Below are 18,467 nucleotides of genomic sequence, written 5' to 3' on the forward strand. Positions count from 1 at the left end.
TACTCGCGACAAAGGATCGTTTGAACAACCTTTCATCGCGAGTAATACCGATTACCAGGTCTCACCACGCGGAGGTTGGTGCGAGTGGAGACCCGGAAAGAGATAGAAGGAATCAAAGTTCCTTGTATTTTCCTTTACATTCGCTCAATACTAGGTACGAAGGGAAGGACATAGAAAGAAACAAAGTTCCTTCGTTTTCCTAGTAATATATATAACTACAAAATATATCACCTAACTCCAAAAAGATACTCTGCGAGTCAATACGTATAGCGTGCACATCAACTATGGTCATAGTATTTTCATTCGATCAAATCTGTCAACCGGTGGATTCGGATGGAACGACAATCCGCAGTTGAAAACGCGCAATAAGAGGTTCTGTGCGCATTAATCGTTCGGCAAATACAATCAGTTTTTCATTGTCACGGATAGCTCGGCCATAATCATGAATTTACAATCGCAATTTATTTGCACCGATATGGCCGATGCACGTTTCCATCGGGCGACGTTCGCGCCAGTTTTTCGTTTGTTTGCCTGTTCATGATCGATCGATTGTTAATGGAGAAAACGCGGGCGCAAAAATTAATTGGAGAACGGTCGCAGGCGCGAATTATTACCAGAGCTTACATTTATATCCGTCTACTCTCGCTGTATCGATCGCATTAACGTAAATACCTCCACCTACCCTCCTTTACCCTTTGGAAGCCGCGTTTTATATCTGATTGTGTTTGATGAGCTTCCGCGTTGCACGCGTGTTATCTTGATTTCGTTCGTGTTTGTGCGAACCGTCGCGTCGTGCCGCGTTTTAATTTACCAAAGAACGTTAACGCGTCAGCCATGCGAAAATGCCGGTCCCGTTGGAAAAATGTAATTAATACATTCGCAAAAGTAATTTCTTGTCGTCGCTTTCAACGGGAGCCTCCTGTTCGAATTGCTCGCTTGAGATCCTCGTGTTTTCCGTCACGTGACTAGAAACTTTCCCATCAACTGGATCTTATTTATTCATTTACGGGCTAAAAAAAATAATTTTGGTATATAAATAATTTCACAATTACTATAATAGAGAACTACAATAATACATAGTAATTAGTAATATAAAGTTATCCAGTATTATTGGATAACATAATTACTATCACTGATACGAATCCAAATATTGAAATAAAATCATTATATATACCAATATAGGATAGCATTTTATGTTGTTTCAATAATAAATTAATTTTTATCTATTATCTTAGTGTTTCTAAACGCCAGTGATGAGGGACTATAAAAGTTACATCGCTTCAAGTATAAAACTACATTATTGGGCATTAAGAGTTTGACTTAATTGATAGAAAATACAATTTATTGCAGTGAAACTATCTAGTGTAGTCACTACATTTGTAATATATCGTACATATTGGACAATATATTTTTATGAATGGTGCTACTTTTATGGCTACTACATCATATACATACGTAATTTTATTGTTACCAATAAACTAGGGATGTATATCGGTGTATATAAAACTTGGAAACAATAAAGTGGGAAGATGTATCCGTCAGAATAATTGATTAAAGAAAAAATAGAACAAATTGATTTGCGTTGTAGAGAGCAGCAGTGGAAAAATAGAAGCAGCAGAAATTACCGACCCAGTTGATGCAGAAAACGATCGGTAAAACTGCAGAGAACGGACGAATTGAAATTTCTTGTCGTTGAAGTCATAATTCCCTGCGTGTTTTGTATATGTCTTTGTTCGCAGCCAACCCAGAACTCTTGTTAGAGATTTTTATTTCGCTGCCCCCTTTTCCCTATTTGTTTTTCTTCCCAAACAATGAGAATTTAAACGATGGCGCTGAATTAATCAGCACGTCCACCGAGCTGGAGACTTTTTTTTCACAAAAATGGTACCGCCGTTTCGGGTTTAATATTAAAACCCCCTTTGCTGTGAATCTTGTGCAGGAAATCGATACAACAGATTTATTAAATGTGATCTTCAACAATGTATACAAACGTAACAGCAATTGGTTGTACAATTGGTGGTCATTTGTGTAGAGAATTAATTCAATGTTGTATAATTATTTAATTGTTTATTGTTACCAATGAATGCAACAGTCCGAAAGGTATTCCATAAAGTTTTCTTGAAGCAATTATAATTCGCATTGCATGATTATTTCCAAGAATTTTTCAATGTGCTCTGAAAATTTTTTTTCTGGTATAATCAAACTGATAATTGTGTCTTCAATTAAGTAAATTAATACATTTAAGGAAGATATAATAACAGAAAGAGAAATAACTAAAAATAATACGAATAAGAAATCAATTTCTAAATTGTACGAAACTGGATTTCTGAAAAAAGTAGAACTTAATTTTTATGCGTCTTTGATAGTAGTTAATAAATAAATCTTTTCTGTTGCTTGAGTAAATCATCATATCTTTTTATGCATTCACCTTTATGGATTTAAATTGAATGGTACTATTAATAACATTGTAATAATTAATACTTGTTTTAATTGGTAAATATTGATCCATAGTATCTATCAATAGTGTCATCATACAACACTGGAAATATTTATTATTAACACAAATAATCGAACAATATTTAAAAGCCAAGCTATTTTACTATGACAGAATAGTACGTACTACTAGATAGCTTTTGATATACAGCTTTTGTATGTTCTTTGTTATACCTATTACATTCTTAAAAAAATGTTTTATTAATCACACAGATGTAATACGCATGTATTAAGTGCAATCATTTTTATTTGCCAGAAATGACTCGTACAAAAAATGGTTAACGAACCAAAATATATTTAAAAACATGATTCTTATTTTAACAAACATTGACAAAGATTGCACTACGGAACTGTTGTCAAACCCACTCGAATTCGAGTTTCGTACCTGTATTTCATATATCATCGATCCTTTAGCTTTTCCCATTCTTATTTTTAATACTAATTGTAAGTCTTCTAACTTAAAAATTCACACGATCACTTTACACCTTTAATTTAAAAAGAAGGATTAGCATGCATTAACTAATTCAGGCATCACTTTGTAGGCGAAATTAAGTTCTTCTGCTATACGACTCTAACTGCACATTTTACTACAAGCTTAGGATAAATGGAAGAGTCTAACAATAATTAGTACTCATCTTAAATAGAATGTACCACGATCTGATTAACAATGCTGAACAATAGGACGTACATCAGTCTTCAGACATGATAAGTTTCTTCCTACAGATCCCATTAGTCAAAGTTTCATCTTCGGGACATACCCTGACTACAGGGTCAATAATGATTGAGGTACGACCACTGTAAGTTGAGGTTCCAAAGTTACATTTCTATCTGTTCCATGAGTCGGCACTGTACCCTCAGGATTCACTGCATTCCTTTTGCTCCGAAATTCAGAACGGGGAAATATTAACGCAGAAGATTCTTTAAACATTGCAAATAGGTGTAAATTTTTGGAGTTTAAAAAGTTGTGGTGCTGTGGCCTTTGATATCGAATAAGCGTCCACTGTCACTAACGATAAAATGGCTACAAAAAATAAAAACTTCAGATTCTTCATTTTCTTCGATATACAACTCGCGTCTGCTCGGTTCAAATTCAAACTGTTATCTGTTATGAAATTGCTAGGCAGCTGACTTTGAAATACACAACTTCCTTGAGTGTTATCGACTTTCGTTTTTTATTTCGAAAGTTTCTATTAGAGATCACGGTTTAGAACGGGTATTAAAATACACGGGTACACGGAACACGTATGATTTTATTGTTAATTAAAGGTTTGGATTAGATAATCCATGCACAAGATGTTACCAAAAGTACAAGATTTTCGTTCAGGATTAACTCCAGGTATAAAAAGAAATAGAAATGTCTTTTATCATTTTTCAATCTGAATCCTCGTTACCTAGATATAAGCAATTAAAGTCTGCACATGTGGCTCTTAGTGTGCGCCATTTGTTTTCTAGTCAGCTGATCGCGTGGATGCTGCGCATGCGTTCGCGCGCGTAAAATAGTTAACTCCTTGTATTTCAATAACGGATCCTCGAATTGAAAAATGAAAAAGAATTTTTCGATTCATATTTTTACGAAGAAGTCATTTTTTTAAAATGTTTCCCATTCTTGCTGACACCTCGTATAGGATCACTGTGAGTTAGTAATAAAAGAAAATCTTGTAAACGAAATTGCTGGCAATTTAATAAATACATTCAGTATTGTAAATAAATTTATATTCTTTAAAAAATTGATATTATTTCTCACACATGAGTAATTTTCGGTTCTCTATGAAGATTATCAAATTTATATATACAGCTTTGTACAAAGGCATTATATTAGAACAATTTCGATCAATGATTTAATATTAATTTATTTTATTTAATAATTTGGTCCGTTCCTTGACTTTAAGAATAATTGATAATTTAGCCTCTAACTAAGAGAGGTTACTCATGCTTGCTCGAGGTATTCTGTTGAAATGAAAGTATATTCGCTAATAGTGGAACAGAAGAATAATCAATATTCAGACAGTGGAGACACTAAAATAGAATTTGAATACACGGAATGAATTGTAATCGTCATATTAAATAAATCTGGAGATTCTATCTGGAGATGGTAAACTGCTTTTGGCGTACGATATCGACCCATTCACGAATTACTTTCTCGTTTTTCATTTCGCGCTCGGTCACCGTTGCGAAAACACAATTTCGCGTTTGTTACGTTTCTGTATCCTGCGGGATGGAGGGTGAGAAAAGGGATTCGCAGCCGCGAGTTTTACAAATGTCGTTTGCATCGGGATACGCAGCAATGATTTTCCAACGACGAAATTATTGGCATCGATCGTTCTACCAATGTCCAGCTCTGGCTTGGAATAATTCGCTGCTGAACGCTGTTCTGAAATGCAATTTCTGTTGTTTCTTTTTTAATTTTCGCGAGCAGATGTCTCTAGTGATACCGTAACGCAGATTGGATGATAACACGAACTATAATTTGATTAACAGTTCCCCAAAACGAAATAAACATCGTGAAACGAGTGTGGATCTGAGGCTGTGAGAAATACGTTTTTACCCTTGACTTCGTTAATTCATTTCCATTCTACATTTGATAGGAAACCACATTTTATCTTACCCTTTTGCTCTCTGGTTGAGACAGCCTACAAATTATTAATTCTACATGTAAGGGGATACTATTAAATTATATTATATTTCAAATCTTTTTAAAATATCTCATTAGCTGCTACTATTCTTGTCCAATCCAGATGATACTTTTTTGGTTTTTGTTTATATTTCGACGCAAAGTATAGGCTATTTAATTTCCAGAAGTAATAATTATAATTATTGTTAAATAAGAAATTAATCATGAATCTCTATGAATAGTATAATTTAGAAGACTTTGTAAACAAAGATTTTAATATAAATTAATTGAAGTATAAAAGTATACCTAGTATCGAATAACATATCTGAACTCAAAAGCAACCATAAATACAATACAAACATACTTGATAAAACTCTGCAAAACAATACCAAAGTAACAAAAAACGTATAAATATGTACACTATTTAGTACATTTAAATGCCACTAGACAAACCACAAATGAAGGCTAATTTCTTACCCTCATTTTTTGCTATAATTTTACACTTCACCTAATCAATTACACGAATAACTGAATTACCTGGTATGGTCGAATTCAATGGTGAATTTGGGTCCAAGCCCGCCATGATCGCGAAATTCTGCTTGTTAAACGCGTACGTGTTGATTATTATAACTTATGGTGCGGTGTAAACGTCAGTAGGCGCGATTCGTAATTAACTAATTGTAATTTAATTAAGCGATCCGTTACGGAACGATTCATCGTCCGCGTGTATTTGTTATCGGCAGCGGGCGCTGCGCGTTCCTAAATACCACCGTGGAAGTGACAGGCCGGATGTTAAGTCAGATAACTTGGGTTAATAAATTAAGGTCGCGCGTAACCCCGGAGGTGAAACGCGATCGAACAATATCGGTTTTGTCGCCGGTCGAGTTGTTCCGTAGGTGTACGAAATTCCTAAATGACGCGGAATAACGGGCTGCAGCTAAAATCTTTCCGATATCCTCTTTCTCCAGGCCCGATAAAGGATATTTATATTATAACCCCGGATGTTCGTTGCTGTACGTAACATACGGCACCCTATCTCGGCGAAATGGCGCTATTGTATCTATCGAGTGGATGTGATCTGTTGTGCCAAAAGATAGAGACGCTATTCAGATACAAAGTACTGGGATCATTATCTGACTGCGTATTAATTTTCGTTTTTAACCCTTTGCACTCTGATGTCCTCTATGAGACGATGCGTACATCGAACAATCTCAACAAAATTTTTATAAAATTGTTCAAATTATATATAGTTTGCTTATTCATGGATTTTAAAGTTGGCTCGACTAAAAGAATTAATCAACTATATATGTATAGTATTTGATCTTAAGACTATACAATTTATAAAATATTTAAGTATCTAACGTTCTAATTGTAATATTTAGTTTGCTCCCTTTAACGACAGAGATCAATGAACTTTAGTCACACGTAAAATTGAGTATCTATTGACAGTTCTTTGACAGTACCGTGTCAAATAGGGGTTTTAAAAGATCATTAAAATTATAGAGTATGTAACAATATCAGAAAATCGCGACCGAAATTTCTCGATCATCAGTAAGCGCGCGAGGTCGGACGAGCGGGGAACGTTCGCGAACGCTCGCGAACGCTCGCGAACGCGCTCGCTTAGTAACGCGGCTTGTTGATTGACCGCGGTTTGTTAGCAACGATCGGGTATAAGAATCGCCCTCGCGGTAGCGGACGCGGCATTCTTTGCTGCACTCTTAGGAGAGAACGAGGTAATTACCACGGTCGCCTAATGAGTAAGGAGTGTACGAAGCCTAGCTTTCGGACGTCTTTAGCAGCTCAGGAGAGAACGGCTGGAATTACCGCCGGTCGCCTGATTAACGGGAGAGTTCGGGGGATTCTTCCTGGCCGCCCTGGGACGGAGAAAACGGCAGGATCTACCGCCGGTCGCCTTCCAGGGAGAGGACAGTGGTTTCACAAACCAACATCCCCTACAAGTATAATTTTCCTAAAGAAAAGCGTAAGAGTTTCATCTGAAATTTACGCTTTTAGTGTACATCAAGCCTACACGGTAATAACAGAGTCATTTCATCATTGTCATTATCATTATCATTGTCATGGGTTGTCACCTTCGTCATTGTCATCATTACCATCACCGCTGTTGTCGTCCTCGTCATCATAGTTGTCATGATTATATCGTAATTGTTATCGTCATAATCATCGTTCTCATCTTGGTCGTTACTAGCAAACAAAAATGCTTATATCTCAGAAACGGTTGACCTTTGGACCTATGTTTACTAAAGCTTTTTTACTCAGTACAGTGCGCCCTATGCACCATATAAATATTTAATGCTTTTTTTTAACACTCTGTATAATATTAAATTACGTAATTTCATATAGGGTGGTTCACCAGATACTACCACTTCGGTTTACTACCGCCTACTGCCGCCTCGCCCCCAAACCCCCGGACCCCCATTTTTTTCACTGTACGCCATTTCTTTTTGGAAATCTGTGGTGTATGGTTATCGTAATAACTTTTTAATAAGCAGCGAGCGCCGGTTAAGTTATTAGAAAAAGTTACTCGAGAACATGTCCTTGACAACATATGTCAAGGTCAAGGTGATCGGAGATGCCTCCTCTAATGTAAACAATTACCAAAAAAAAAAAAATTCGAACAATGTAGTTTTTGAGGAGAACTGGTCATTCTTCATGTGCACAAATAAGGACATTCGCCCTAAACCATAGTGTCGATAATTTTTAAATTTCATGTCCTCAATTGTAGACGCCAGGTCTGAAAGGGTTAAGAACCACCGTTCCATGGTTCGCACTGTTACGCGCCTCGAAGCGTATCCTCGCAACAAACTACCACCATTCTTCGGCGTCGTTTGCTACAAGGAAACGTTCATGGCTCGAAAACGAGTCTTCGAATCGGAAAGTCTGTTCGCTATCAACGCAGTCATAGAGCAACGAAACAACTTGAACGCCATCAAAGCGTGAAAGCCACGCTGTTAACGGCCCACCCTGTACACTGACAGACACACGCAGAGAAAGAGACGGTCATGTATATAAGCGGTGAGAAGCGGAAGGGTGGATCAGGTCTGCGACCCCTCACGGAGCTAGGTACGATAGCCAGGTTAGCTGGCTACGCTCCAAAACACCGTGCCGTACGCCCCCTATCTGGCATCTCGTACAGCTTGGCTCCCGGAAAACCGCGCGATATTGCTTCGTGCCCCTTACCCCCGGCAATGTAACCCGTATTATCTACCCTTACATCCGGTCTGTCGTTTCTGTCGAAATTTAGAGACCCGTGGAGTCGATCGTCATTAGCGAACACGAGACGCCTTTCGCTTCGCCTCGCCTCTTCTCGATCCGCGCTAACTAACGGCCGGTTAATTAAGAAAGGGATTGCTACGAGATTGTGTATTAAACCTTGGCGGACGATATAACACGTCAGCAACGTTTTAGTGGCAATAGACGCTAGCTAACGACTGTTCGTGATCGTGAATCGGTTACCGCTGCATTATTTACCCGAATTCCGATTAATGGATGTTCGTCATTTGGGTAAATTGGCGGCAACGTGAACGGAGCGTTTACCTGCGATCATTCATTCGCGTTAGTAGACGCGTAAGAACTTTTATTATTCTTATTAATTCCTTAACGCCTTAAGCTACAACACCTCTCTTAAGCTGGCAGGACCAAATCAACAGAATCATATCGGACTTAATGGAATTGCTATAGAATTCGAAAACGCGCGCCAAAACCTCTCATAGAGCATCTCATAAGCATATTCTTCAGTAAAGACATTTGTTGAAAATATCTCGAGAACCAATCATTTTTTTGCTATGGTACCCTAATCATTTTTTACGTAGAATGAACAGAAAAATCGATCTGTGTAAAAAATAATGTATTTCTATTTAAAGAAATGATGCAATTGTTCATTGCATTTTTTCGTAAATGCAATAATAACGGAGTTATGACTTGAAACAATTGCGTGGACCACCCTGTATAACTATCGTGGGACGTCCTAGAGCGGTAGTGGGGATACAGCACGCGGTGTCTTAGGAATCGGCCCGAAATTTGCAAGTATGTAATTCCGAGGACTGCCGTAGATAACTGTACATAGACAAACATGTGCAGAAATTGCACTTAGATGCGCCCAGTTAAACGCTCTATCGCCTGCAACCTACGAGCCATGATAAATAGTTCATCACGGAAGTACCCTCGTTAATGTATCGCTTGATCTCTCGACTAATTCTGTCATTAACTATAACACGTGCGCGCTTGCACTCGTTGCACGACATGACGCTATTTTTGGTAGTTACGCTTCACTTAGAACAGACGTCAGTGATTTATTACGCATTTAACACTTTTCGACACTGTTTTTGCCAAAAAAAATTCATATTGCACTTTGTTTTTTTCATTATCCTAATAGAATAGTAATTAGAAAATTATTTAATTTGAAAACCAGAAACAAGAGATGGGACTAGGTATTATTGAGGCATGACATCGTCTAAATTTTTATATCATTATTTTTTTTTAGTTAGTAATAAAAGAGTTTCAAGATAAAGCCCGAGGATTTTGTTTTTTAAAAACTAAATACGCCTGGCAACGTAATCATGGTCGATATATTAATATAAATATATTACATAAATTATATAAATCTGGTATATTCTGTATTCGTTGTCTTTTGTCAAAAGACAAGGTGCTAAATCCCATTTTAGAAAACCCTTTGTAATAGCATAGACTAATGCTTAAATAGATCCAGCTAGAACTGACAATGTAATACAATTTAGTTTTTTCTTTGTTGTTTTGAAGTGTAGTACATAAAATGCATCACAAATTTTCAATTGATTCTGTCATTGCAATTTTGTCATATAGTTTTCTGTTTACTTTTTGTTAAGATAAAATGCACTGGAACATTACTTTTTGTTAAGATAAAATGCACTGGAACATTAATCGCATATACGTATTAAATACTTACAAATCAGTGTGAATGTTCCATGATTAAAAAAGTTTGAGAAAGGCTGCCGTGGATTGTCATACTGTAAATTATGTTGTGGTATAATTAACAGTTTATAAATTAAGATTCCTGGAACATTTTCTGGGACGCCGTAATGCTTCCAAATAGCAATATAAATTTATGATCCGATTAATATGGAATTAAGAACACCGTTTCCGTCGCGTTAACGCTGCGGTTCGAAGTTCGAGCAACAAAAGAAAATTGCTCCCTCCCTCCCCCCATTCATTTATTCCGGGAATACGTAACTCGAAACTTGGCGAACGGAGAACAAAGGAGAAGTGGTTATCGGTTTCGTAATTCCTTGTTGCACTTGCTTCCGCCTTCGCTTTTAAGTGTACGGGAGAACTCATTTCGAAGCCTTGGACTCTTTATACGCGCCAGTCGAGACTTCCGATAAATACGGGCACGCCGTGAACTGAAACGGGAGCAAAGTGTACAGAAGTTAAAAGACCGAGGGAAGTGTCGTCTTGTAAATTTTTACTTACAGTCAACGTTAACTGTTCGTTCTGTTTTGTCGAAAAGGTTCGCCCGTGACGCTTGCACCAGCTTTCCACGGCGCGCGTCGCGGAAGGGAATTGATAAAGTACAACTCCCAGGTCTCTTCTCAGCTTCCCTTTCGACTCAGTCAACTCGTTTCAAGCTGAATTCGATATTACATGGAGCAGAATGTCGCGAGGGTAGAAAGATTCCTTGAATTGGAATTCTCCAAGGGATGGAGCGCTTGTATGTATATGTATTATTATGTATACATATGTAGTACGTAATATTCTGTTCATGGTCGCAGAACGAATTAACACACTGCGGACCTTAGATGACATGTCGCTTAGATGACATTTGTTGAAGAGCGCATTAAAATTATAGTACGTGGCGAATCAGACATTTTGTCATCCATGTGAACACTGATGCAAAAACAGTAGATAACGTTTAAATGTTTGAACTTATTTTTTGTAGAGATCGTACACATTTATTGATGAATATTGGAAGATTTAAGTGTGGGGTGCATTCTTTAGCTTCTGAGAGATTCGATAACACTCTATTTCTCACTGAAGAAAAACGTCAAATATTAATAGATATCATTAACCTTATTAGCAAATATGAACACCTCTCTTTGTATAGTGTTACATTGGTTTCTTTCTCAATAGGGTAAAATATAATTTTTACACTTTCAACAAGACGATAACGATGTGGATGGCAATGAACTACGTGAATGGCAATAATATGACTATGTAAGTAAAAATGTGATTGAACGATGACAGTATTAATCATGGCAATCATGTATGATAGGATGACGATCATGATCGTGTGAGTAATGATTACAATAATGCAGATAACGTTTGTGAATGACAATATGTAAGACGATATGAATAAAGGTCATAATGACGATGGCAATGATGATGGTAACAACGATGGCGATTTCGATGACAATATATGATAATGATGACGATAGTGATTATCATAGCTATGTGAATATTGGTGGTAATGCCATTAATGCAGATGACGATATGGATGACAGTGACGATGACAATACAAGTAACGAAAATTTTTAGAAATGTGTGAATTTAAATTGTTCCAAGCTCGCATTTTCTGCGAGTTTAAAATACTGCGTCCCACGCGTGACCAAGCGTTGGGCAAACGTTAAAAACAAAAATAGAAATAGAAATAAATTGTCTTTTTTTCGAGTATGCTCGGGCGCGCCAGTTAAAGGTGAAACAAGCGTAAAGGTATATATGGGGTGATTCCGGAAACTGGGTCAAGCTGTAACTCTTTTCTAAGCGAAGAGACAAAAAGTTGAATCCCGGGACGGAGACCAACAATATCTTTGTGTGATATAACTTACTTTATGTAACGATGTCGATGTAATATGTACCTGTATTTTTCAATGAAACCTTTGGCTTCTTTTAAATGAAGTGATTCGTCTCGTCGTTCTGCATATAAATGCATTACGATATGACCATTGGAAATTGTCTTATTTCTGCTTCTTCAAAATTTTAAATTTATTCATTATAAAATAAATTACTGGAGAAAACGTAATGTTTGGACAGTCTGTTTATAGCAAAATTAAATCAATCTGAAAATTATTTTGTATAATGGAAAATCCTTTGTCTCTGGAAAGGTTCCTAAGTTTTATACAAATACCTAATTTTTTTTAAATTTTACGTTTTTAAGTTCTGAATTTTTGAAATTCATTTCAGTGCGAATGATAGTCACATTTATGTTAATCAAGATTGTCTATAACTTTTTCTCTTTCTGATGACTCGAGTAAAAATTGTATCAGCTGTAGAAATTGTTCCAACACGCTTCGTGCAGCGAATTACATATAATCTCAACGAAATCAATCACGTGTGCCTGACAAAAATTCTGATAGTTTGCCACACCATAAATAAATATACGTACAAAATTTAAAACTCAACTGCCCCAGTAGTTTTTTACTTTTTTAATCTGAAGAATCGTCCAAGTTGTAGACTCCAAGAGTTTTAAAAATCTCATAACAGAATTTCATTAATATACAGTATCGATGAATTTCATGAAATTATTCTCAATGTATCTACTGCATTTAAAATTCATTTGGTTAGTAGTTTCTTTTTATACTTAAAGAATCGCCTAAGGTTTGCACTTCATGTAACATTTAAAAATGTAATAGCATAATTTTACAGATAAACTGTTACATGTTAGTGTATTTCACTAAATCATTGTAAATATAATACAAAACTTGAAATTCGCTTGGTTAGTAGTTCTTTTGCTAATCTGAAGTATACGCGTAGTTTATGTTTTACAACTCAAACAGCTTTAAAAATATAATAACACAGTATGAACAAACGATAAGTAAACTAATGCATAAAAAATTGTGGTGAATAATAAAGAACTGCCTCTAATTAGAAAAAATGATAAAAATTATTGTCAAAGATAATAAAGATATATCGAATTCATAAAGCTTCCGTAGTTTTAATGTCAGCTACCGAAGCAGAGTGTCTTTGTTCTCAAGATACGAGTCAGAAATATTCGCGACAAGATTGAGCGGGTTATGCTGTCCTCGAACACCAATGGGATGACTGAGGACACTAGCCACGAGCGAAAGAAATAAAAAAAAAACTAGCATGCAGTAAAGGTATATCTCCCTGCACCTCGTTGGCTTTAAACTCGCGTTTGTAGCGCGGCGAGTAATTTCATGGTTGGCGATTTTATGCGTTAACGTCATCCTGAATGCACAGCGACGATAAAAATACAGGTGTTCTCGTCAACTCCTGTCAATTGGGAAATAACGGCGCCGAGAGGGACAGAGATGGTAGCGACGCATCCTGAAAATATGTTGCTTGGAATACACGTACTCGGTTTTCCTTCGAGATAATTCTCTTGCAATTTACGAGAGAACCTTGAAATTCCTTTTTTTCTTCTCCGAACACGCATAGTTATTACACGAGCATTTCACATATTTTTGTGACTTCTATTGTTCAACCTGCACGCATAGTCGAACGAATGCGAGATTTATGCACGCATGAGCGTCAATCTTTATATTTTTTCACAGATACATGTCTGCAGTAATTTAATGTAAAATGCAGGGAATGCACAGATCGTTGAGAAATCATGATGTTTTAGAGACAAGAATAAATTGGAATTGAGTGACGCTTGGTATAATAATAAATGCAGTGAATAAAACAGATCTTCGAATTTTAGGTCTTTTTAATATTTTAGAAGTTTAGGTCTTTAGTTATAAAAAATCATATTTTTATTCTGCACCAGTAGATTTACCTAATTTTCAAAATCAATGCGCTTGAAACATCATCGACCAAATAAATTACTAGCACAAATTTCTACTGATATTAAACAATACTTATTGTGAATTGATTGAAAACATATATTTGATCTTAGTTTTTAATAGGATTTAGCTTTAACCAATTTTCTTTACGAAATAGACTTAGCCCACTTTCAAAATCAACGGCTCATTGTCAGTTGTAAATTGTTTCTATTAGATTATGTCACTTATTAAACTGTACACTTTACATTAATAAATGAAACGTTATTTATTTGAAAATATTATTAACACAAGAACGACTCGTCTTTATTATATTAACACGACACGTCTGGCAAGGAGCAGCAAATCAATGATATTGAAAAACAAACTAACAACGCTTATTATAAACAATCTGAAATATACAATTATCAAATCGATCATACCGAGTATGAAACGATATTTAATTTTGACATATTTCAATAATTTCTATTGAGCTCTTTGAGTTTGTTCAGAAAACAATTCCTTCGGAAACTATTAAAAGCATATGCATTGGAACAAAGTCTAATAGTCGCCAAGGTGTTAAAAATTCAAATATTTCTTCTTCTGAAACCAAATTGTATATTAGATTTAAAATTATTCTACTCGCACCACCAGAGTAATCCGTTACTTATGAGTAATGAGTTCTTGAAAGATATAACATCAACATCCCCAAGGCTAAAATCGCTATAGACCCAAAACAGTCGCTGTTTAATTTAAATCCTCCAGCCTTCTGAACTCGACCAACATAGATATAACTCATTAATTATGCCCAAAAGTAGCAGCTTGCACTTACTCGAGGTATGATTGATCACACCTTATAGTCAATCTGATCCGTCGATAAAGGTGAAGTGTCTATAGAGTGATTCAATGCGGTTATAAATCCTGTGCAATTCGAGGGTCGGTCAAGATAGAGAGTTTTCATAACATGTTCATTATCTGGTGGTTCGTTGAGCACTGAGGACTTCATCAAAACACGACATACCACCTAGCGCCTCGGTGACGCGAAACATGTAGCTTCGAAGATTCCTAACCGGCACTAAGGGATGCGTATTTTAAATAGCAAGAATTAATGAGCCGCGTGCGTATTCTGCTTTCGACAGCGGACAGGTGTCAGTTCAACGATCAACCGAGTCCAACAGGTTTTCGCTCCCCTGGACGACATCCATTTACGAATTATAGAAAGCGCAGCTTTGTGGTAGAATGGCAGGTCTCGGTAACGCGATCCGGTTCGTTATACGCGTAATTATTGTAGAAACCGGTCGTCGAAGACGAAGAAGCACGTTCTCATCTTATCTCGCGCGAAACATTTTCCTCGCAGTTTTTTTTTTTATTTGGGCGTCAGCATGCAAATTTGTATCCAATAAATCGAGAAAGCCTACGCGTACCGGATCCTCGCAACCACGGACAACGATTAAGAGAATCAACCTGACCGGGTCTGAAATTATTTTTCATTTTCAGCCACGCAAACCTGCGCGCGATGAAAGTTCAAACGCGAGACGGAGCGGAACCGCGCCAGCAGAATCGGAATTGCCTGTCCGGCTCCATTTGTCACAGTCGTTCCGCAGACGATACCGTGCAAACTTCTGTTCGCGGTTTGCGGGCTCAGTCTTGCTTGGACAATGGAGTTACTTACAGGATCCGAGTACGTTTAGATTTCGGAGTCGTTGGAAAACAGATTTTCAGATTGTAGGAGTAGTAATTGAACCTTTAACTGGGTCTAGGATATTGAAATAATTTAATTTTTGAATGGTTTATTGATACACAAATAATAAGAATAATATATGAATATTTGAATATTGCAGTATTATTATTTGAATATCTGTAACGGTGTTACAGATTGTTGGATGTTAAAAACATGAATTATTTAGACGTTTTTCGAGTATATTTGAATTTCAGAATTATTTTTAATCGTGTGTCCAGATTTTAGAGATATTTGACCCATCAATTTGGGCTGGCCTACTTAATAATTTAATATTAGAATATTTGATAGGCATACATACATATAATTGAATATCAGTATTCAAGTTTATTTAGGCGTTAAAAACTTCAATAACTTAGAGACTTCAACGATACATTTAGATTTCAGAATTATATAGAATCAGGCTTTTAGATTTTAGTAATGTTTAAATCTATAAACTGAGTCTGGGTTATTTAAATAATTTAATATTCGGATATTTCATGGGTTTTAGAATTAGAATTTATTTAAAATATTCAGAATATCAATATCTTTACTTGAATATCTATATTCAGCGTTACTTGGGTATTAAACACGTGAATTACCTAAATGCTCCAGTTGTAAATTTAGATTTTACTTATAGAATTGTTTAAAATGGTATGTTTTGAGAATTTGCTAGTTGGTTTGTCAAACGGAAGTTGAGACCATTAATACAATTGAATATTCGTTCATTGGAGTACCCCGAATACTGATTGAATATTTAAATATTTCAATTCTATTATTTGAATATTAATACAATATTTTGCAATACCGTACCATCGTTATATTTAAACTTTCCCTATATGAATATTTGAAACTACAATATTTTCAAGGTTAACAGATTTGGATCTTCGAACTAAGATTTAACATTTTCGAGTAACTTAATAATTCATGGATACCTGATTAATGGCAATTGCTAGGTTGGACGCCCCCAATGGAAGTTAAAATGTTTCAAATAGTACCAAACATTAGACTGATTAGAGTTATAACTAAGTTCTTGAAAGTCAGCAAGTTAGAATATAACGCTGTAGAAATAAGTCATAAATTAACCATAAAATAAATAAGTGTAAATTAGTGATAAAACACAATTAACATGTAACACGACATAAGGCTGTAGAAAGCAATACAAAGACTGACAATTAGGGGTGTGCGGGTTCCCGGTCGGGACGGGAATTCCTCCCGGGATCGGGATGGAATTCCGAGAATTTCAAAATCCTGAATAGATCCGGGATTCCCGTGAATTTCCGGGATCCCGAAACCATTCGGGATTCCTGAGAATTTCGAGATCCCGTACATTCGGATTGCTGAAATTTTCAAGAATACCAACATTCTCGGGAATCCCGAACATTTTCGGGATCCCGTACATTCTCGGGAATCCCGGATTTTTGCTGGATCTCGTGTATTCTCGGGAATTCCGAATCAACTCGGGATCCCGCATAAACTCGAGAATCCCGAATATTCTCGGGAATCCCGGACATTTTACGGGAATCCCGAATATTTTCGGGAATCCCGCACACCCCTACTGACAATGAGTAACACCTTGACTTTCGTATACCTCAAACCATGCAATTAATATATTAAATATGTATGTGTATACATATATATTGAACATGGTACAAGAACTAATGTACCAGCGATGGTTCATAGCCACTTTTCTTAATAAAAAGAAAAAAATAATGGAAATAAACTTCACATATATGAGCATTCGAATATATGAGTATTCCTCATAGTCTAAACCAATATGAACACACTAATTTTTTCTTCGCCAAAATTCTCATTTGGAATATCGTGAATGAAAGTGAAATACAAACAGGAACAATGAAATTATTCGCACTGCTAGTTTGTTAGACATGGTAGAACGACACCAGCAAAATCGAATTGCCTGTCTATCAGCATTTGTCAGTATCGCTTCGAGAACGACACTGGACGAACTTCTATTCGCGTACGGCAGTTTCTTGCAAAACTCTTTAGAATTTCCACGTAAAGTCTGATCGGCAAGGTAATCCTGAAATGCGTCGTCTTTCTGTCCGACCACGACTGTCCTAAGCTTCTAACGGGCCCTCGAGAACGGCATCTCGAGGACATCGAATGGTTTAACTTTGACGATACAACATCTCTGTTGTACAGTCAACCGTAGTTGCCTGAATGGAAAACGCCTGAATGGAAAATTCTATTCGCAAGATTTTCGTTAATCGTATTTCGATCAAAGTAATTTCAGTCGGGACAAGCAAGGAAAAATATTTGTGGGCAAGCTTGTACGTATACAAATCAAAGGACAATAAGTTTGCTGTCAAAATTTTTATATAAAAGTTTACTACATCGATATGGAAGAATTTATAGTAAGTGACGTATGATAAGATGAAATTATTTCTTCTTATATATTGATTTTAGTAAATATCGTGTTCAGATTGAGTGAATTCATTTGTAACATTGTAACAGTTATTACTTCTGGCGATGATTTACAGATAGAGTTGAAATATACGTACTTGTAATATGAAAGAAGAACATTTCAAATGTTTACGTATATCAGTGTCTTTTGTTTAAGATAAAAGCTTCCTTCTCAGGGTAACGTCGTAATTAATTGTGTTTATTTTATTTTTTAAACTAGAATATATTTTTAGTATTGAAGTTTAGATTAGACTATTACGAGAAATAGTAATATAGTAATTTGAATTTATTGTATTAGTATTTTGTTTAATCGTAATTATATTTCTTGCAAGGAAAGTTATAATTCTTGTAGGTAAGAACTTCCTTGCAGTAATATAATATAAATTATGATGCCAAAAATATTCTCTAGTTTAAAAAGGAGAAATTCGGCTGTTATAACCTCTGATTATAAATCACATATAAAATTATCTGTGAAAGAAACTTCATTTTATATTTGATTATACTGAAATTT

At 36.0% G+C, this 18,467-nt stretch overlaps 1 protein-coding gene and 1 long non-coding RNA gene across 3 annotated transcripts in view; both read left to right on the forward strand.

Annotated features, from left to right (window-relative positions):
• Positions 1-18,467, forward strand: part of LOC128883069 (semaphorin-1A-like) — a 582,486-nt gene that overhangs the window by 562,795 nt on the left and 1,224 nt on the right. The gene's annotated exons all lie outside the window — the stretch shown is intronic.
• LOC128883086 (uncharacterized) lies at positions 10,498-12,116 on the forward strand. Its single transcript, XR_008458724.1, has 3 exons — positions 10,498-10,808; positions 11,228-11,311; positions 11,370-12,116. It is a non-coding gene; the product is annotated as an uncharacterized LOC128883086 (long non-coding RNA).

This window comes from Hylaeus volcanicus, chromosome 1, assembly GCF_026283585.1.
Source record: "Hylaeus volcanicus isolate JK05 chromosome 1, UHH_iyHylVolc1.0_haploid, whole genome shotgun sequence".
Classification (NCBI taxonomy): Eukaryota; Metazoa; Arthropoda; class Insecta; order Hymenoptera; family Colletidae; genus Hylaeus; species Hylaeus volcanicus.